The 23,401-nt window shown below is 39.6% G+C and overlaps 1 protein-coding gene across 5 annotated transcripts in view; it reads left to right on the top strand.

Annotated features, from left to right (window-relative positions):
* The window catches only part of sh2b3 (SH2B adaptor protein 3), a 177,583-nt gene that overhangs the window by 79,519 nt on the left and 74,663 nt on the right, over positions 1-23,401 (top strand). The gene's annotated exons all lie outside the window — the stretch shown is intronic.

Raw genomic sequence — 23,401 nt, 5'->3', positions numbered from 1 at the left:
CCACGAAAAGCAAAACTGGTGATAAACTTAAATAAAACCGAATTTGCGAAAGCAGACGTGACGTTCTTAGGACATAGCATCAGTCATGGAAGGTTGACCCCATGGAACGCAAAGACGAAGGCCATCGAGGCATTTCCACAACCAACCTGGAAGAAAGAGGTACTGGATTCTTAGGACTCAATGGATTCTATTGGAAGTTTGTTCCAAACTTGAGCAGTGTAGAGGTACCGTTAACTGATTTGCTGAAGAAGAACACAACGTTTCAGTGGACAGAACCATGCCAGGAGACCACTTGAAATTGATATTAACTACCAAACCACTTTTAGCTACACCAAACTTTTCAAAACCTTTTAAAGTCGCCATCGATGCTAGTGACATTGCAGTTGGAGCTGTACTCCTGCAGAAAGATGAGGATGGGTTAAACTGCCACTTGGTTACTTTTCGAAGAAGATCAACATCCACCAGAGGAAATACTCCACGATTGAAAAGGAACTGTTGAGTTTGGTACTGACCTCACAACATTATTCATGACATACACATTAAAATGTGTCAGAGATGGTTGTGTAGACTGACCACAATCGACTTACATTCTTAATGTGCTTTAAATATAAGAATATGAGACTATTTTATTGGCGTATTATGTTACAGACTTTTAATTTAAAAATCGTACATGTTGCAGGGTGTAAGAATGAAATCACAGATGCATTATCGTGGACATAACTGATCGAGTTTAGATGAAACTGTATAACATTATTTAATATTTTATATATGTACAGGTAAATGGGAAGAAGTTAAGGTGAAATCATATTAAAGTTACCTGTATGTTAAGGAATGTGTTTGAAAAAAGAAGAAAAAAGCGAAGCCATCTTTTCATTATGATCATTTTTCTTAAGAGGGGAAGGTGTTATGAAGATGTGGGTGTGCTGTAACTTTAAGAAGGTTAAAACTAGTAGCTACCTAACAGCACCAAGTGTTGTTAACAAGATAAAATATAGCATGTGGTCCTGCAGTTAGGGGAGCTGGTTGCCTGGAGACAAAAACAGATTCAAATTAGGCCAATCAGTTTAAACTATACCCCCCCAAAAAAAACAAACTCCAATCCAGTCTGAATTTAGTATACTGACAATCTTAAAAGCCAATGACACAATCCAATGCTCTGGGGGTATAAGACTGAGGAAAATTGAACAGTTAGGATGAGAACTGCCAAGACTGCTCAAAAAATGACTCTCTTAAAGGGACCTTTATCAATCAGTAACCTATGAAGCAGAATCCCCAAGAAGAAGAAAAGAGGACAGGAATACAGAGAAAACAGAGTGCCTGGTTTTGAGATAAGAAGCATTGTTTTGTATATCTTACTTGGGATTTTTATCGGACTAGTATTGTGGAGGAACAAGTAAAAAAAATAGGTTAAAGGAAGGAGTTGTAAATAGTTGTTATTTAATTATTCTCTCATACTTTAAGAAATGTATTAATTTTTACTTTAAATAATTCTTGACCTCTCGGATTACTCAGATTACTGTGTGGGATAAATCTTTTCTGTGTTGCTGGTTTGAATTAAGCAGGAGAATTTACTTATATCATAACAACATGAAGAGAGGTTAATTTTTGAGCCTATAATAAAGCCGTAGAATATCTCAAAGAATGCTTGGGGAGTAATTTGTTTTTGTATGATTACCAAAGCAATTCAAATCAGGCTGTTTGCACCATCTTAATGAGAACTTCTTGATGTGCATTTAATTAATTTTTTGTCCATATGTGTTAGTCTATTTGTCTGTAAACAACATATCAAAATTGTGATAATAAAGCTAATTCAATTTAATCCAATTGCAAAAAAAAACCATTAGATGGAATTCAACAAGCATTGAAATGCAGGTGGGGTACGGACCAAAGAAGCTGATTAATTTTGGATCCAGACTCTGGAATGTTTCGATGGATCCATTAGCATTCAGAGAGAGAGCAAGTTGACTTTATATTGAAAGAATTTTGACGGTTGTTTTATTTAGCAAGTTGATTATTTTAGTATGCCATAGGTTGTCTCAGCTATCGTTGTCAAAATATGAGCAGCATTTTCAGAGCAGGTTGTTGGATGTGAATTGGCCTGAAACCTATTCAGTGAGATGGAAGTCCTTAATACAACAATTTATTTATTCAGCTTTTACTTGGACCATCAAACAAGTTGGGAAAAGCCTGAAGGAAGAATTATGTAGATGTAAAATAACTACAGTGTGAAAGAGCTATCTGCTTTACTGTGTGCTGTTTTCACATGTATATGAGTAACACTGGGTTACAAATTCCAAAAGAAAATGAAACTATGTAAATTTCAGCCCAATTTTACAGGGCTAAGGAAATGGATATGAAATGAAAGTAAGTGAGTGAATCTGCATTCTGTGAGCTTACCAATGGGAGGCTACTTTCTGCTGATGAGGTATGGAGTTAATTCAATTGTATAGATTTGCCTTTGTAAGAAACTGCACAAGGATTGTCAATTTTCAACTCATGGTCATTGAAGCAATGCATTGCCTGTCTGGCTTGGAATTAATTAAGTTTGTCTGCTAAGTATTAGAATCAACATAGTCAGATCACAAGCGGTAATAATGAGGTAGGAAAGATGCATTTTCTCACAGTAGTGTAATAAGTTTCATCTTGACAGATCATAATATTGAAGAGTTCATTAGGTTACAGAATGACATGGTGGCTCAGTGGGTAGCACTGCTGTCTTACAGTGCCAGGGACTGGGTTCGATTTCAGCCTCTGGCAACAGTCTGTGTGGAGTTTGCACGTTCTCCCCGTGTCTGCGTGGATTTCCTCCGGGTGCTCTGGTTTCTTCCCACTATTCAAAGATGTGCAGGTTAAGTGAGTTGGCCACGCTAAATTGCCTGTAGTGTTCAGGGATGTGTAGGTTAGGTGCATTAGTTGGGGTAAATGTTGTGTAATAGATTAGTGGAATGGGTCTGGGTGGGTTACCCTTTGGAAGGTCGGTGTGGACTTGTTAGGCCGACAGGCCTGTTTTCATGCTATGATTTTACTTCTATAGAAATGCAGCTTTATCTGATTGTAGCATTTTTAAAAATTTTCCAATTGGAAAATATTCCAATTTTTCAAATAATGCTGAAAACAAGAATGGTTTCAGATTTTTAAAATCAGTCTAGAACTGAAGAGAGATGTAGCTTCTTTTTAAAAAATAGATTAAAATTTGGTGGAATATTATCATTTATTTTGAAATGCTGACCAAGTCACCAATTATCATTTGATCTCACTTGTTTTTGTTTTTGTTTTTTTACTTCATTCACATTCTGTAAGTTAGAATTATGTAGAAGCCAAAAATACCCATTGCGGTGGCCTGTAGGTAACACAATGTCAGTACAAGCATCAGGTGACTTTATTTTGGGATTACCTGATGAGTTCTGAAATGTGCATTCAAGAGCCATGTTTTGGAAAATATGCTAAGAAATACTCCTGTTTAATTGTTGGTAGCATGGAACAATTTCAAAACTGGACAAATTAAGCCCAAGACCCATGAATCCAAGTGTTGGCCATTTCTTTTATCAATACAAAAACAGAAAGCGCTGCAGAACTTAGCAGGTCTGGCAGCAGCTGTGCTGAGAAAATCTGAGTTGGCTTCAATGTTTGACTGAAGCACAGTTACTTATTCCTTGATATCTGCTCTTTCCTCCTCTTAAATTTCCACTGGGAACTATTGAATAGTTTGTAGCTCGTGTAGCAAGTGCAATTTCCCCACCTGTTATTAATTGTCACAGTCAGAGAATCGAGTTCTGTTAATGTTTACCAGCGTATTGTACTATATCATCTCTGTAGCTGCTCTAACCTCTGGGGTGGTCAGTAGAGTGCTGAAAAGTGACTATTCATCCTCAACAAGACATGCTCGGTTACTGAATGGCAAATATCTCTAAATGAGCAGAGGTGAGTTGAGTTTAGATTAGATTACTTACAGTGTGGAAACAGGCCCTTCGGCCCAACAAGTCCACACCGACCCGCCGAAGCGCAACCCACCCATACCCCTACATTTACCCCTTACCTAACACTACGGGCAATTTAGCATGGCCAATTCACCTGACCCACTGTGGGACTGTGGGAGGAAACCGGAGCACCCGGAAGAAACCCACGCAGACACGGGGAGAACGTGCAAACTCCACACAGTCAGTCGCCTGAGTCGGGAATTGAACCCGGGTCTCTGGTGCTGTGAGGCAGCAGTGCTAACCACTGTGCCACCGTGCCGCCCTTTTTTCTTCTGATTCCATGTTTTCCAGAAATGGAGGAACATGGAATTTGAGCTTCTTAGTCTGTATTTCATCTTTTCTGTTGGGTGAAGATATCTAATTAAAAATCACTAAGATTCTTGGGTTAAATTACGTTGTGTGGTCTCAATTCCCACTGTCATGTTCCAGTAATTTGAAGATTGCTGTGCAAAATGGTTTTCACACAGGAACACGAACTGATGCAAGTGCCTTCTTCTTAACCGAAAGGTGCAGCTATATTACACACGCTATGCCAAGTAGAATTTTGTTTTTAAAAAGTGGTTAGTGTTCAGACTAATTTAGAAATGCAGCTTGTCAAAGACAGGGCTTTGTTGTTTTATTACATACAAGCTATGCAGAAAAAAAATTGACTGCACCCTTAAAAATCATTTTTCATTATACAAGGATATTTATACTGTAAAGTCTTTTTTGAAATTGCTTAGTTGCTGTCAAAATTTCAGAACACCATTAACTTTCACATTTGACTCAGTAGACATAAACAATAATGAAAGAAGAACTGTAAGCTAAGGCATTATTATTAGCAATATTGGAAGTTTTGCATCAGCTCCTCAGCATGTGATTTAATGAATGAATAGTTCTGAAACTGGCACAGCTGTTATATTGCAGTAGTCAAAGTGTAACTGCCCTTGTGTTTTCATCTTACACAGCAATAAATTTCCTTTGTGGTCTCACCTACTACTTAAACTTCTGACTGCTGCAGTTTAACGGATACACTGGTACTGAAACTGATATAATTGACAAAACCTGTTCAAGTATTATGAGTAAATATCATATTCAACTCAAACATTAATAACTCTGTTTCTCTCCTCACTGAGATACAGGCTCTGCTGAACATTTCCAGCACTTCCTGATTTACTTTCAAATTGCCAGCATCTGCAATATTTTACTTGCATTTTATTACATATTCAAATACATCTGGCTTTCTTACATTCACATTTTAGAATCCACATAAGATTTCCAAATGTAACTGTTCAGATTGAAGGCCAAACTGGAAAGATTTAATCCTCTAAACAGGAATTAGTTAAAACCTTTAATTTGCTTGCCCCATTAGGATCATTGCCAGCAGCGACCATCATATAATTAGCCACAAATTCTCTAGAACTTTTTCATGCAATGTTTATTGCATTTTAATTGTTGTCTTCTGAACTAGTAGATTGAATATGGTATTGTTTTTTGGGTAATCCATAGCCTGAAATGTGCCTTATGATATTTACTGCGTTGGATATCAATCAATGTTGAATTGATATTGAAGTGTTTGTATAAACCGCAAGACAAATGCATTGAATTTGAAATGATATCTTTTGGGAAAACCTTACTAACGCAACTTGCACTTTTGGATTATGCACATCAGCTTGAAGGATATTTTTCAATGATTTTGGTGTCATTTTTATTTGTTGATTATTTTTTTACTATCGCTCACTGTAACAATTATATTTGTATGGGTAGGTTTGGAGGTTGGAGTCAGGGCATGGAACAGTTGGGAAGAATTGAGTGACACTCAAAGCTGGGAATTGGAGCATTTGGGGGAGTAATCAGTTTTGACTGCTGCTTTTCTCATGAAATATTAGTTTCAAAGTTGAAGCTGAAGTGAATTTAAAAAGAAAGTCTGGCAATTATACATGATTTTCACAACTAACCAACACCTCAAGCACTTGACAGGAGTATCCATAGTTGCAATGTAGGAATCCATAGATTCTGATCATATTAAGAAATTGGTTCCAACTAGTGAACAATGGCAGGCGATTACGTGCCTAATGATGAGCAATATTTTGTAATTGGGTATTTACCACGGACAATGAAGTTTGTGGGAGAGAAACATCTTGCATTTGATTTGAACTAAATTTGGTCTCTTATTCAAGGAATGCAGGTGACAGAGTAATGGGTACTTACTGCTTTGTTTGTGGTGTAATCTACAAGCTGACCCCAAACGTTTCACTGAGAGAAAAAACAAAGCTGACAAGCTGTGAAAAGGACTGATGACTGGAGTAAGAATCTGGGAAGGAATGGGGTCCACATTAGTTTCCTATTCTGATCTTTGTTTTGAATGCCATAACTGCTGACGAATGAGTTAATAACACTACACTGCTAATTAGTGTAAAATAAGTTGGTTAACATTCGGCACATAAGTTGTGTTTTTAATGGAAGGCCAAAGGAAATCCTGTTCGCTGAAGAGTGCTTCAGTAGCTCATGTTGGGTAGAAGTTACAATAATGTTATGCAAGCTAGATGTAATGTTTGGAGATTTTGTCAGAAAATTTGTTTCAAAATTTCTGATGTCACAGATTGGTGTTATAATTGTGAGTGAACATATTACTGCACCGCAAAAATATGGATGCGTGTATTTTAAAAATTTATTCTGTTTAATAATTTACAATTATTAATCATTCATAATTTACAAAACTTTATTTTCATCTCATCTATTTACTCTGTGACAATGGTTTTTAGTTTGTGAATCTAATGTTAGAATGATTGTACTGAGTGTTATTGCAAGTGTTTGACCAGTTAAACGATAACTTAAGGGTTGTCTCACATATTTTAGCATGCCTTACCTTTTATATCCTGAGGTGGTGCTTAATGTAGAACTGCATGAATAATGCCTTCCAATACTCATTTGCTGATGCCAAAGACAGGGATACTCCTGTTCTTATCTATGGAATTCTGTGTTTTCTTGCTGCACACAATTTTAACAACAATAAGCTGCACCAACAGCAAGCAAGTGGCTAGCAGAGATCTTGGCCTAAATTGCTGCTACAAAGCAGGGTAGCTTGAGTTAGAAATTTCCTAGATCAAAGTACCTGGTCTTAAAGAAATACTGCTTGAATGTCACAATTGTTTGCTCTCTGGGTGGTGTTTGGGTTGGAATTAGGCTTGCTCCTTAGAAGCACTTTGTAGGTGGTTGTAGGAGTTGCTGAGCACCGAGGTAGGCTTGTTCTAAAGTTCACCCCTGTCCTTTTGGGATTTTGTCCCAGTTATAGTATAATCTCTTAAGCCTTGTAATTCTCTCTCATCCCACCCACACCCAATCCTTTGGCTCTTTAAACCGCTGTGCTAAGTCATGACCCCTCACATGTCACCCTGGGATGACTTCAAGTGCATTTTGCAGATGAAGTAACGTTCCAAACTCGATTCACCGTATTAAGAAAAGTCTATTCCAATGTTTTAAATCTCAAGTGGCTAAACTCCTTATTGGGAAAAATAGTCTATTCTGGCCTTCAATTGAGTATGGTTAATCCTTTTAATAGCGTCTATAAGCAATCAATCAAACAATGAACTCAGAACTCCAGTGCTAAGATAATTAATGTTCACGTCATCAAGATGATGGCAGAGTAGGGGTCCTGGGCTGGAGCTCAACTGCTCCAGTGGGTTTTCTTTTATTTTTCTTTACTTACTTACTTACCATATATAGAACATAGGCCTATACTGCGCTGTACCGTTCTTTCGGCCCTCTATGTTGCCCCAATCTGTGAAATTAATCTGATTTCCATCTAACCTACACCATTCCATTATCATCCATATGTATGTCCGATGCTCATTTAACTTCCCTTAATGTCGGCGAGTCTACTACTGTTGCCGACAAGCCATTCCACACCCCTACTACTCTGAGTGGAGAAACTACCCCTAATATCTGTCATATATCTATCACCCCTCAATTTAAAGCTATGTCCCCTTGTGTTAGCCTTCACCATCCAAGGACAAAGGCTCTCACTGTCCACCCTATCTAACTCTCTGATTATTTTAAGTCACCTCCCAACTTTCTTCTCTCCAATGAAAACAGCCTCAGTTCCCTCAGCCTTTGCTCACAAGACCTTCCTTCCCTACCAGGCAACGTCCTAGTAAATCTTCTCTGAACCCTTTCCAAAGCTTCCCCATCCTTCCGATAATGCAGTGACCAGAACAGCGCGCAATACTTCAGGTGTGGCTGCATGACTGTCTTGTACAGCTGAAGCATGACCTCATGGCTCCCAAACTCAATCCCCTTATTACTAATCGCCAACACACCATTTTTGTTCTTAACCCTATCAATCTGGGTGGCAATTTTCAGGGATTTATGCACCAGGACACTGAGATCTCTCTGTTCATCTACACTGCCACGAACTTTACCAGTGTTTTGCATCCCTTTTACTTCTTCTGAAGTGAACTGCCTTACACTTTTCCGCATTAAACTCCATATGCCACTTCTCAGCCCAGCTCTGCATCTTATCTATGTCCCTCTGCAACCCATAACATCCTTTGGCACTAACCACAGCTCTGCCTACCTTAGTGTCGTCCATAAATTTACTAACCCATCTTTCTACGCCCACAGCCAGATCATTTATAAAAATGACAAACAGCAGTGGACCTAAAGCAGATCCTTGTGGCACACCACTGGTAACTGAGCTTCAAGATGGACATTTCCCATCAACCAACATCTTCTTTCTGCTAGCCAATTTCTAATCCAAATCACTAAATGCCTTCAATTCCGAAACTTCATAGTTTGTGCAACCTGCAGTAGCTATTCCATGAATAAGCTCCACATTTCAAGTGTGTCCATCCATGTAGAACCTTATCAAACACCTTACTGAAGTCCATACACACCACATCAACCGCTTTACCTTCATCCACCTGTTTGTCACCTTCTCAAAGAACTCAGTAGGTCAGTGAGGCACGATCTACCCTTCACAAAACTGTATTGACTATCCCTAATCAAATTATTCCTTTCCAGATGATTATAAATCCTATCTCTTATAACCTTTTCTAACACCTTACCTATAACCGATGTAAGGCTCGGTGGCCTTAATTACCAGGGCTGTCCCAACTCCCCTTCTTAAATGAGGAAACAACATTTGCTATTCTCCAGTTTTCTAGCACTACTCCTGTTGACAATGATGACATAAAGAGCGAAGCCAAAGGCTCTGTAATCTCCTCCCTGGCTTCCCAGAGAAACTGAGGATAGATTCCATCCAGCCCAGGATCTATTTTCAGATCTTCCAAACTTGATAAAACTTCCTCTTTGTCAACCTCAGTCCCATCTAATTTTGTAGCTTGTATCTCTATATTCTCAGTAACATTGCCCTTTTTCAATGTGAATATTGACAAAAAGTATTAATTAAGTGCTTCCCCATGTACTCATGAGAATGTGTGTAGGATACAGGCGGGCAGGGAAAGAGTTAAATTCTGAGTTTTGTGAAACAAGATGTTCAGCTGAGCATGACTCAGATCAGATAAGAACTTAAAGTTAACAATGGGATGCTTCAGGCAAGGGTAATGGGTTAACAAGGTGGAAAACATTCATTATATAGAGCCATTTAACAATATTACAAGAATTCAGTATGTGAGGTCAGTTTAATAAAGTGAAAAATACTCATTACGTGAAGTCAGTTATTCATTGTGTAACAGCAGATGGCTTAATGTTTACTATTGACACTTGCTGATTGTAATGGTCACCCAATTCTGTATTCCTGAGATGCTGCCTGGCCTGCTGTGCTTTGACCAGCAACACATTTGCAGCAATTAATATGTATGTTGCCTTATCTGGATGTTCCTCCCAGTAAAATGACAATATAGTTCATTGAGAAACTGCTGTTCCAGAGAAGACCGTGAACTCATGTCTCTGTGCACATGGGCAATCATTCTCTCTCTCTCCTTCCAGGGCTTGAAATAAAGGTGAAGGAGGTAAAACTATAGTGTGTGTCTCTCTGTGTTTTGCTTCGACTGAGGGGGGGAACAGGACAACACTCAGATTCCACACACAACTTTCCACTACTATCTTTGATTGGCCCTAATCTTACTCTAATCATTTCTTTTATTCCTGATATACCTATAAAAGGCCATAGGGTTTCCTGGATCCTATCCGCCAATAACTTCTCATGTCATCTCCTGGCTCATCTTAGTCCTCTCTTTAGATCTTTTCTCGCTAACATAACTCTCAAGCCCCCTAACTGAGCCTTCATGCCTCATCCTCACATAAGCTTTCTTCTTCCTCTTGACAAGAGCTTCAACTTCTTTAGTAAACCATGGCTCCTTCTCTCGACAACTACCTCCCTGCCTGATAGGTACGTACTTATCAGGGACCTGCAGTAGCTGTTCCTTGAATAAGCTCCACATTTCAAGTGTGTCCATCCCCTGCAGTTTCCTTCAGTATCCTATGTATCCTATATCTTGCCTAATTGTACCATAATTGCTTTTTCCCTAGTTATACCTCTTTCCTTGCGGTATATACCTATCCCTGCCCTTTGCTATTGTAAATATAACCAAATTATGGTCACTATTGCCAATGTGCTCACCTCCCTCCAAATCCAACACCTGACCGGGTTCATTACCCAGTACCAAATCCAATATGGCATCTCCCCTTTTTGGCCTGTCTACATACTGTGTCAGAAAACCCTCCTGTACATTGAACAAAAACTGACCCATCTAAACTACTTGAACTATAGTATTCCTAGTCAATATTGGGGAAGTTAAAGTCCCCCATAACAACTACCCTGTTACTCTCGCTGCTATTGAGAATCATCTTTGATAACAAGAATCCAGAGAAAGTATTTTCCTGTCAGGGTGAAAGGGAAGGCTGGCAGGTATAGGAATGCTGGATGACTAAAGAAATTGAGGGTTTGGTTAAGAAAAAGAAGGCAGCGTATGTCATGTATAGACAGGATAGATTGAGTGAATGCTTAGAAGAGTATAAAGAAAGTAGGAGTATACTTAAGAGGGAAATCAGGAGGACAAAAAGGGGACATGAAAGAGCTTTGGCAAATAGAGCATAAAGAGAATCCAAAGAGTTTTTAGAAATATATTAAGGACAAAAGGGTAACAAGGGAGAGAATAGGGCCCCTCAAAGATCAGCAAGGCGGCCTTTGTGTGGAGCCACAGAAAATGGGGGAGGTACTAAATGAGTAATTTGCATCAGTATTTACTGTGGAAAAGGATATGGAAGATATAGACTGTAGGGAAATAGATAGTGACATCTTGCAAAATGTCCAGATTACAGAGGAGGAAGTGCTGGATGCCTTGAAACGGTTAAAAGTGGGTAAATCCCCAGGACCTGATCAGATGTACCCGAGAACTTTGTGGGAAGCTAGAGAAGTGATTGCTGGGCCTCTTGCTGAGATATTTGTATCATCGATAGTCACAGGTGAGGTGGCGGAAGACTGGAGGTTGGCAAACGTGGTGCCACTGTTTAAGAAGGGCAGTAAAGACAAGCCAGGGAACTATAGATCAGTGAGCCTGACCTCGGTGATGGGCAAGTTGTTGGAGGGAATCCTGAGGGACAGGATGTTCATGTATTTGGAAAGGCAAGGACTGATTCGGGATAGTCAACGTGGCTTTGTGCATGGGAAATCATGTTTCACAAACTTGGTTGAGTTTTTTGAAGAAGTAACAAAGAAGATTGATTAGGGCAGAGCAGTAGATGTGATCTATATGGACTTCAGTAAGGTGGTCGACAAGGTTCCCCATGGGAGACTGATTAGCAAAGTTAGATCTCATGGAACACAGGGAGAACTAGCCATGTGGACACAGAACTGGCTCAAAGGTAGAAGACAGGGGGTGGTGGTGGAGGGTTGTTATTCAGACTGGAGGCCTGTGACCAGTGGAGTACCACAAGGATTGGTGCTGGGCCCTCTACTTTTTGTCATTTACATAAATGATTTGGATGCAAGCATAAGAGGTACAGTTAGTAACTTTGCAGATGACACCAAAATTGGAGGTGTAGTGGACAGCAAAGAGGTTTACTTCAGATTACAACAGGATCCGGACCAGATGGGCCAATGTGCTGAGAAGTGGCAGATGGGAGTTTAATTCAGTTAAATGTAAGGTGCTGCATTTTGGGAAAGCAAATCTTAGCAGGACTTAGATACTTAATGGTAAGGTCCTAGGGAGTGTTGCTGAACAAAGAGACCTTGGAGTGCAGGTCATAGCCCCTTGAAAGTAGAGTCGCAGGTAGATAGGATAGTGAAGAAGGCGTTTGGTATACTTTACTTTATTGGTCAGAGTATTGAGTACAGGAGTTGGGAGATCATGTTGCGGCTGTACAGGTCATTGGGTAGGCCACAGTTGGAATATTTTATGCAATTTTGGTCTCCTTCCTATCGGAAAGATGTTGTGAAACTTGAAAGGGTTCAGAAAAGATTTACGAGGATGTTGCCAGGGTTGGATAATCTGAGCTACAGGGAGAGGCTGAATTGGATAGGGCTATTTCCCCTGGAGCGTCGGAGGCTGAGGGGTGACCTTATAGAGGTTTACAAAATTATGAGGGACATGGGTAGGATAAATAGACAAAGTCTTTTCCTTGTGGTTGGGGAGTCCAGAACTAGAGGGCATAGGTTCAGGGCGAGAGGGGAAAGATCTAAAAGAGACCTAAGGGGTAACTTTTTCATGCAGAGGGTGGAAAGTGTATGGAATGAGTTGCCAGAGGATGTTGTGGAGGCTGGTACAATTGCAACATTTAAGAGGCATATGGATGGGTTTATGAATACGAAGGATTGGAGGGATATGGGCCGGGTGCTGGCAGGTGGGACTAGATTGGGTTGGGATATCTGGTCGGCATGGACTGGTTGAACTGAAGGGTATGCTTCCCTGCTTTACATCTCTATGACTTTATGACTCTATCCTTTCCTCTACATCCCTTGGTCAATTCGGAGGCCTATAGAAAACTCCCATTAGGGTGACTGCTCCTTTCCATTTTCAACCTCAGCTCAAACTCTCTCAGTGGATATGGTCTCAAACATTATGTCAGCTGCTGTAATACTACCCTTGATTAACAATGCCACAAGCTCCCCTCCCACTGCCCCCAACTCACTCCATCTTGCCATCACTCCTGTTCTTGCTGAAACATCTGGAATCTGCAATAACCATTCCTGTCCCTCCTCCAGCCATGTCTCTGAAATGGCCAGAGTATCGAAATCCCAGGTACCAACTCATGCTGCAACTTCACCCACTTTATTCTGGATGCTGCTGGCATTGACGTACACACATTTCAAACCAACATCCTGATTGCCAGTGCCCTCTCACGACCTTGTAAATCTATCCCTGACTACCCTCAACCTCCTATATTAGATTAGATTACTTACAGTGTGGAAACAGGCCCTTCGGCCCAACAAGCCCACACCGACCCGCCGAAGCGCAACCCACCCATACCCCTACATATACCCCTTACCTAACACTACAGGCAATTTAGCATGGCCAATTCACCTGACCCGCACATCTTTGGACTGTGGGAGGAAACCGGAGCACCCGGAGGAAACCCACGCAGACACAGGGAATATACACTGAAGTACAATTCATGTTCCCATCCCTGTTGTATTGGTTTAACCCTCAACCCCCACCCCCACCCCGGCATGAAGAGCTTTTTTGTATCCGTCTGGTTCAGGTGAAGACCATCCTGTTTGTGAAAGTCCCACCTACCCCTGAAATAGCTCCAATTATCCAAGAATCCAAAACCCTCCCTCCTGCACTATCCCTGTAGCCACGTGCTCAGCTCAGTGCTCTCCCAATAGCTCGCTTCACTAGCATGTGGCATGGGCAACAAACCAAAGATAACAACTCTGCTTGTTCTAGCTTGTTTGAGCTCCTCATTCCTGATGAAAGGCTTGTGCCTGAAACGCCAAGCCTCCTGGCCCTCGGATGCTGCCTGACCTGCTGTGCTTTTCCAGCACCACATTCTTGACTCTGATCTCCAGCATCTGCAGTCCTCATTTTCTAATTACTTACTTACTCCTTTTCTTCAGTATTGGTGGTGGCGAGAAATCTCAGCGTGGACTCGTGAGCTCAGCATGGAGCTCATGGTGGCAGTGAGTGAGCCTCTATTTACTTTTCTGGGACAAACACTGAACCTGACATTGGAATTGGCAGCTGCTCTATTGGCAGAGGCGACATTGGCGGGGTAGACTCAGATGGCGCCTGAAGGTTGGTGATTTTGTTGGTTGAGTCTGGCATGGTAGTGGCAAAGTGGTGGTGAGAGGGCACCACAGCGATATCATAGAGGTGGGCCCAGCAGTGGGAGATGGGACTCTGACATTGGTGGGCTCAGTGCAGGTGGGCGAAGGAGAGTCGGTCCAGCAGCGAGGTGATAGAGGAGGGATGGTGGCACAGGTGTAGCTCATGATGGGCTCGCTCAGGACTGATGGACTTCCTTTAAATGAAGCCCTTTAAAAAAAAAAGAAAGATTTCATTTAATTCTAAAAACTATTCAAAATTGTACTAGATCTTGGTGACAGTGGAAAGGACTTTCACTGTATTTTACTTTTTTTAACTGTAAAATACACAAGACAATAAAATCATAGATTATAAACTTTTGGAAGCTAGCTAAATCTTCAAAGAGTCCTTCGGGAAAATATCTTCAGGAAAATGAATAACTATTGATACTACCAGTTTAAATCTCAAGGAAACGGCAACTATATTTGTTCTTCTGTTTTTAAAGGATGTCATGATGTGAAATTATAAGTTTTACTTGTCCTTCAAGAGCAATTATGTTTATCCTTTCGATAGGTGAATTCTCACACTGAAGCCAAGGCATTTGCAACAGCCAAATCAGGGGTTTGAACACAGCACTAAATTCAAAGGGCCCTGCTGAGTTAGGGTTTCCCTTATTTAAAGCATCCTGTCCCTCCAACCCCGCTGGCAAAATTTGGATCTTTTGGGAACGTGGCTGTAATTTCTCATTTGGGTCCCATCCTCCATTTTGGAAGCTCAGCGGAATTTATGTGACTACGAAAATCTGGGCTCCTGTATCAGTAAAAGCAATATTGTTTCCTTATGTTGTTATTTAATTTCTTCAATTGTTAGCAAAAATGCAAACTTTTCACGAACCCCAAGCTACAGTCGGTTTCTCAATCCATTTTTCCAGGGTAAGGGCTGGGGGGAGCTGATGCTTTCAGTTAGTATAGCACTTGTGCTTTGAACAGAACGTGCACCGCAAAACCAGTGTGCACCTGGATCTTTTTTGATGCCCTACCAGTTTGAGTCCCATGATGCTGACTCTTTGAAATGGAAAATTGGACCCTGAACACTTGTTCTTTATAAGATTTGAGAAAAGTTCCATAGTCTATACTCCAAAGCAATGCTTTGTAATTTAATTTGAATGAACTTGCCTGAGGATACTTAATATTTGCTAACAGCTCCCAATCTGAATCAATAGTTTCATTTTCCCTATACACACTATCAGCACACAGCTGACTTGTTGCCAATGCAAAAAGAAAAGCTCTTGTTGGTGTGCTTTTCCTGACTTGGCTCAGTAATGGCCTTGTCCCTGTCCAAGCAGTATATCGTTTTATGAATTGAACTGTAAACAGAGTTTAAAAACTTAATAGCCTCTTAAAATTACACAAAAATAAACACAGAATCAACCGGATATTGTCTCTGTGTTTGGCAACAGAAGTTGCACTGATCTGTATGGATACCTGTTCAAGCATTTCTCAATTTGGGCATGTCAGCACTGATTATCTCACTGCTCCACATTCCTGACAATGTTAGCACACTTCAGGAGAATAGCCTGAAGTGTTTTTGGTAGATTGACGAGTGCCACAACAAGGGTAGCTAGGAACATTACATATAAAGTTGACTCTAGTCTTTGCTGAGAACTCAAAGACATTGTAAAATTGTCTTGGGACAGGTGACAGTTTTCGGTTAACTTAGTTGTATGCTATAATCTTTGATACCAGCATTGGATACTAAAACTGTAGCTACCAGTGGAGCCTGCTTGTAATATTTCTCCCTGTAAAGTCTTTAATGATAGAATTTTGCAATAATGGTCAGCAATTCCATGTTTCTACAAAATTTCATTTTTAGAATCTCATTCCATCTCTTTTTGCTCACAGATCTGACCCTTGAGATCAGCTATTACTGCCCCTTCTGTACGTCTAAAAGCTGTATTCGCTTTCTATCAAAGCACTTGCTATTCCTGATCTTGTAGACAATCATGTAGATATTTTGCTGAGAAAGTGACGTGACTGAGAACAGACGATGCCTTCCCACTTGTTGAAGCTTCTCCCTGACTGTACCTGTCACCACTTGCTGCTGTTATGAAGATGTGGGTGTACTGTATCTTTTAAGAGAGTTAGAAATTAGAAGAAATATGTGACAGCACGAAGTGTCTCAATAAGGTGACAATGTATCAGTGGGTTGAAAGCTAGATTAACTGGGTTGCCTAGAAACAACAAAACAGATTTGAATTAGGCCAATCAGTTTAAATTATACCCCGAAAAATATCAAACGCCAATCCAGTATGAGTTTAGTATATTGACAATCTTAGGAGTCAATGACACAATTCAACGCTTTGTGGGTATAAAACCAGGGAAAACTGAACAGTTGAGAGGAGAACTGCCAAGCTACCAGCATATAAGACTGCCTGAAAAATAGCTCTTTTAAAGGTACCTTTATCGATCAGTAACCTGTGAAGTGGAATCTCCAGGAAGAAGAAGAAAAGGAGACAGGAATTCAGAGAAAACTGAAAGCTGCCTGGTTTTGAGATAAGAAGTTTTGTTTTGTAAATCTTAATTGAGAGTTTTATCGGACTAGTATTATGGAAGGAGAAGGTAAAAGATGGGTTAGATGAAGGAGTTGTAAATAGTTGTTATTTAATTATTCTCTGTTATACTTAGTTACTTATACTTTAACTAATTCTTGGCCTTTCAAATTTTCACAGATTACTGCATGGGATAAATCTTTTCTGTGTTGCTGGTTTAAATTAAGCAGGAGAGCTTATCCGTGTAATAACACTCTACTTCAACCATCATGATAGTACTGTAGCCTGGACCTTGAAATTAAACCATGCTCTCTCTCCTGTTCCATAAGCAACTTCTACCTTTGAGTATCTCCCCTTACTCCACTCTTCACCCATCAAAATGTTCAGTGCCACCCATCCAAATATCATTTCAAATTTCTCACTGAAATATCTTTTCTATCTCTGCAATAATAAACGTCTCATTCTTGGTGATTTTAGCCTCCATCTAAACTCTTTTGGTTCTTCCTTACCTGAGTTAATTTTTCTTCTTTTCATTTTTAACTGTGTCTCTTCAGCTTAATCTCCCCCACATGTGTAGCCACTATTTCCAACTCATTGTTTCATGCAATCTCACTATCACAGATAAGGGCAAGTTACATTTGATTTCTTTTTTCCCTCTCAAACTGTATTCCTTTCCACCTTTCAAGCACACTTCTTTCTTTGTCTGACAGTTAGGGAGAAATAACTTCTTTTTTCCCCCAAGTCACTTAACTGCATTCTGACAATCCTAACTAGCTACTTTCGACCTTTTTATTCATCAATGCAACCTTGATAGATATTGCTTCACATGAGTGCACCACCTCCACCATCTTTGCTGTTCCTGCCCACTAAAACTATTAATTTTTCCTACCATGACAATTCTCCCTGATATATCCCTCTCTACTCCCTTAGACTTTAATGTCTTGGGGGAGAAGCTGGTTTAATCATTCAGTATTACACATGAACATTGAAAGCACTATCAGTTGATGCCCTCTGTCAGTAAAACTGCCCGCCATCCAAATACCATCCAGGAAAACAAAGGTATCACTTGGCTTTTCTTCACCACCACGAATCAAGTTCAAAAACCACCCTCCCCCACACCCTTCTTTCTTCCAGAACTAGGTGCAGTAAACTAGTGGGCGGTTTTCGAATAAAGATCAAGACCATCTGATCAATCTTTCTGCTGCTTCCCCACTTTCTTCTAGCTACTGGATTCAATGCCCAAACTTTGAGTTCACATGTCTCCTGGCTCCCCCCCCCCCCAAACCCACTCCGCTATTCTACTGGGGACTATTAACAATTAAAAGGGAAATTCCAACACCCAATAATTAACTAACAGAAATATACAACACAATTTCAAGTTTTGGAACAAAAAGTATTGTTTAGAAACAGAAATTAACCCAAGACAGCACTTTAAGACTGTAGCTTATAAAGACGTATGTCAGCTGTACTTTTTCTGCTTTTCCTTAGTGTTAGAATTGTCTTCTGACCTAGGGTTCCTTCTGAACCTTTTTTTAAAGAAAATAGTCTCCCCCACATTCTGTGTAGATTAGTACTTTCTCTGCTTGAAGAGCAGGTCTAACTGACGATTATCTCCTGTGAAGTACTCAATCAGATGAGAAATATTCTACATAACAGCAAAGATACTGAGAGGCAATGGCTTAGTGGTATTGTTGCTAGACTATTAATCCAGATATCCTGGTCATAATGTGGGGATGCAGGTTTGGATCCCGCCATGGAAGATGGTGGAATTAAGAGTTTAATGATGACCATGATACCATTGTCAGTTGTCAGGAAAGAACATCATCTGGTTTACTGATGTGCATCAGGGAAGGAAACCTGGCCTACGTGTGACTCCAGACCTTCCCCGATGTATTTGACTCTTAACTGCTCTTTGAATCATTAGAGTTGGACAATAAGTGCTGGCCTAACCAGTGACACACACACGCTGTGAATAAATAGAAAAAATACAATTGGCTCTGTCTGTACCCCAAACTGAATTGCTTGTTTCTGTTAGTTAACAGACAGAAATTGAACAAAAGAATCACTATCTTGACCGCAGTGTGAATTCTTTTTACCTTCAGCACAACTCTTTGATTCTGTAACCCAAATAAATAATTGATAAATTGTATACATATAATTTCCCCCTCTGCAGATTCCCTGAGTTCATGGAGAGTTCCAGAGATAAGTCACTCATAGTTTTTTTTTAACTAACAACTGTGACCCTGTAAGATAAATGTAAGTTAGCTGTCCAAATTTACTTAAAGTGCACTCATTTTAGATGTATCAATTTCTTAACCAGAAACTCCCATTTTTTAAACCGTTAAAACTTCAATTTCTAATTGTAAAAGTTACATTCTAAAAAGTATTAATCATCAATTAGATAACCATAGCTCCTCAAAAGTCCTCTCCAAGCTCATCTGTTGTTTTTAGGGTGGAGATTAAGAGTTTGAGATGTTGTCCAGGATGCCTTGGTGACTTGCTTCTACTAGTTACCAAATGTTACCAAGGTATACCATGACGGAGGAAATAGGTGTTTAAGCTAATGAGGACATTCCAATAAAAAGACTCTCTGGCTGTGGATGGTATAGAGATTTCCTGAGTGTTGCAGAATCTGCGAGTAAAAAATGAGGTCTGCAGATGCTGGAGATCACAGCTGCAAATGTGTTGCTGGTCAAAGCACAGCAGGTTAGGCAGCATCTCAGGAATAGAGAATTCGACGTTTCGTTGCACCATCCAGCATGTGGAAAAAAAAGTTGTCATTCTTCTGACTTACCCTTTGTTTGTTAATAAAGAGAGTTGGGAGTTGGGGGATGGGTTATTTACCACAGGATATCTTGCATATAACTTGCCATGGCAAGGGCAATGTACTTGAACCAAATTAGCTTTATGTAGTTGGTCCAGTTCAGTTCCTGGGCAGTGTGATTCCCAGGATGTTGTTGTATATGGATTTTACAGGAACTTTGTATTCTAATTGAATTTCCACAGTTTCCTTCCTCCTTATCCTGTCATTTGCCTCTACATTCACTATGTTCATATGAGAGATTGTGGTCCAAGCCTGTCAATATATATGATTGACATTATTTGAATGAGAAAGCTTTATTATATATCTATTCCTGTCCTCCCCCACACTACCAACAAGTTCTTTATTTCCAAGTCTTTTTTTTTGTTTCCAATTTCAGTGCTCTCCCTGCTAACAAAGGGCACTTTATTAATGAGGGGAAACAAAATGCCAAATACAGCAATACAGCTCTTCACAAAAACCACTGTGCTGTTTTGAATGCAGCAAGCTGATCAGCTTGATGTAGCATGAGTTCTATTCTTCCAAATGCTTCTGCATGGAGAATTTGGACACTTTTCTACCACTGCTTCTCCACATAGACGTTTTTATTCTCAACAGGGTTTACAAGTCAAATGCAGAACTCGAGGTTAAATCTTACACAGTGAATAAAGGAGAAAAATCAGAAGCTGAGTAAAGCTAGGTGACTGCTGAACACTTGCTGTGAATGGATATAAAGCAAGATTAGTAAAAATGTGGGCAAGGCAGGCTATTCGCTGCTTTCTCAGTTGGTAACGATTGGATTTACTCAATAGCCATTTTGTGTAATTTTTATGAAATAGATGGCAGAAAATTAAATATGTGCCAAAAAACATATTGAGAAGGGGTCATTGCTTGAAGATAAACAACTGTGCTACCTACTCCTCATCCAAACAAAAAATCTAATTACCTGCACACTTGCAAGTTTATTCTTCTGATTAGATCAATTTTATTCTAGTGGTTTTACTCCCTTAGTCGTAAAGCAAGTTATAAATTCTGTAGTACCTTTAAGTGGAGGAGCACCAATTAAATATTTTAGAATTAAATTTTTCAGCAGTAAACCATAATTCTTGTGGAACTGTAGTCACCCATCACTCTGCTGCTGGAATTCAAATACAGTGTGTAAATACTACTACTTCACATGGTTTGGATTGTGTGCATTGTCAAAACAGTGCTTTGTCATACAGCCAGACACATGTGTCAGACATACTATGTCTGTAGTCTGTTGCGATATTTTTTGTGCACACTGAAAATGTTTTATTTTGTAACAGTCTGAAGAGTCAAAGCATGGTAATAATGCTTGCATTGCAAACCAGATTACGACATGTATAATATCAAAGTGTAGTAGAGGAAAGAGGCTGAATTGTTGATGTTTTACCCAATTTTGGCCATTGTGTGTTAGGGCCAGTATTAAAAACAGACTGGCTCGTGAACAAATATGCAGTTAGTCTGAGTTAGAATTGATAGCTGAAATTGCTGCAGAATGAATTCAGATGGTGCATTCATTTTCTTTGCTCATTCTATTATTCCAAGATACATAAAAGATCAAAATGTTTGGGATACCTACTCCTGCCAAAAACAAAGTCAGAGACGCTGGTGAACCCATTGCCCTCAGCCCAAGAAATAACTCCTTCACGTGAGTTTTGATTGTTGGAAAAACAACTTGATTAAGATAAAAAGGTTAAAATTTTAAATGAACTGATTGGATCAAAACTTGAATCAGTCCATTGATCTGAGTTCAAGAAACTAGGATATAAAATTGGCATCGGCAGCACCATTAGCAATAGGAAACAGCAGCCAGTTTTACAGCCCAGCTGATTTTCTATTGTGTTGACTTCAGTGGGGCAAATAAATTGGGCAGAGTGTGGAATTGGTTCCTGGCTCACTCCTACCTGTTTTGCACTTTGAGCAGAACAGTTACCCCAGGCAGTTGTAGTTCAGTTTAGTACTGACATCGAAGGCCTTGTTTCCTAAAATATTGCTACAGGTGAAACATATAGTACATTCCTCTTACTAAATCTCCAATAGCCTTAGTGTGAGAGGGAGCTTTTGAGCTCCTTTTGATCTAATCAGCTTTCCTTGTTTGGATAGCAGGTTTATGAAAGCATTGTTTGGGCTGACCAATTTAATGATGTCAAACTAAGTACCAAAGAAGATGCTGTTCCTCAGTTGGTAAAAAGTTGATGTATTTTTAATTACATCCACTATGAAAATATATTAATACAACAGCACTTCAGTTTGGGGCAGCTATCTGTGCACGGTGTGATCTATAAGTTTGCTGACAGCATTATGGTGAAATTGAGCGGTTCCCTATGCAGGAGACAGCTTTCAAATACAGAGTCATGCCATTGTTGCATTAATTGACTCATCTGAGTCAAGCTTGTAGCTATGAACTTGACAAACAATGTAACCTTAAGTGGAAGCTCTGTCCTCTATCTTGGAAAGTGTCACGAAAAGAAAATAGCCAAGGGGCTAAAATTATGCCTTTGTGGTTAATTATACTTAATATAAAACCTTGCTTCAGAAAAGGTATTAAATTGATAGCATTCTCTCATTAAGCTAGAGCGCTTGATTTACATTCCTTACAATCAAATCTGCTATTTATTTGCAAAATAACACAGCTGTATGGTTGAAAGGGGAGGAACATGAACTTGCAAACTGGCTTATCAATATCCAAAATTCACGAGTTTGCAACTAAAGAATCAGAAGCCAGTTTGGACATCAGTTGAGTCAGACATGATGGGAAATTGGAGTCTTAGAGAGACAATATTGTTACATTGCACTTTTCTTGTTAGAATCTCTCAGAATTCAGCTAATACCACCGATCCTAAATTAGAAAACTTTGGCCAGGATTTTAAAGGATCGACCATGATTTTATAAGGTGTTTGAATTTAAAACAATGCATGGTCCTGAATACATTCTTCACTATTATTGGTACCCCATTTTGCTTTCACTTTCATCTTTTCCTTTTTATTAGACGTTGCCACAATGCTATTTGATCATTCCCATGTCCAAACCATCATTTTGGATTTGAATTCCAGCTAAGTGCTTTTGCTGATGGCCCTCTCCATTTAACTGAGATGGGAACTGGCACCAACGCACTCCCAACTTGCCAGTAACCGGTGGTGGCCAACTTGGAAACGAACAAAGGACAAAGAGTAGGCCATTTAGTATGATTATGTTGGAGCGGTACTTGAGCCTGGGGTCTTCTAACTCGGGTGCAGGAGATTTATTCCATGAACCACTCCAGCTGTCTGACAGTGCCTCTATCATAAGATGATGATTGTTGGCCATAGAAAAACTACCTTGCTAGAACTTTGTGACTGAATGAATGGTCAGAGAAGAAAGGGAAAGGAGGTTAGGGCACTGAAGTGTGGAAATGAAGAACAAATGACAGCATGAAAATAATAATATACATAAAGGGAATCAATTAACCAAGAAACCAGAGGTTAGGTCTAAATTAAAACAGCTCTTTGAAAGACACAATGGACCGAATTATTCTGTTCTGTGCTATAAGATTCTACAAAATAACATTACAAGCTTTGGCATGTTTCCTGTATCAAATACTGTTTGTACTGTTTAGCCTTTATAATTCCCACACAAATAAAGTAAGAAATGAAATCTATATGTGTCATTGAAAAACTGTATGAGTTTATTTGGTAAAACAAAGAACAGCAAAGATCAAAAAGCTATAAATTGTTTTTATGATTTGACGCACATTATCTTTCACTTATAGAATGTTAGAAAGTGATACCTGATTAAAACTAATGTGGAAATAATTACTGTACTTTTCCTACATTTGATTTACTTTAGAGAAATTAGTAACTTGTAATTCTGTGTGGCATGGTGTTTT

Source organism: Hemiscyllium ocellatum, chromosome 24, assembly GCF_020745735.1.
Source record: "Hemiscyllium ocellatum isolate sHemOce1 chromosome 24, sHemOce1.pat.X.cur, whole genome shotgun sequence".
NCBI classification, from domain to species: domain Eukaryota; kingdom Metazoa; phylum Chordata; class Chondrichthyes; order Orectolobiformes; family Hemiscylliidae; genus Hemiscyllium; species Hemiscyllium ocellatum.
This window is presented reverse-complemented; position numbering and strand designations above follow the sequence as displayed.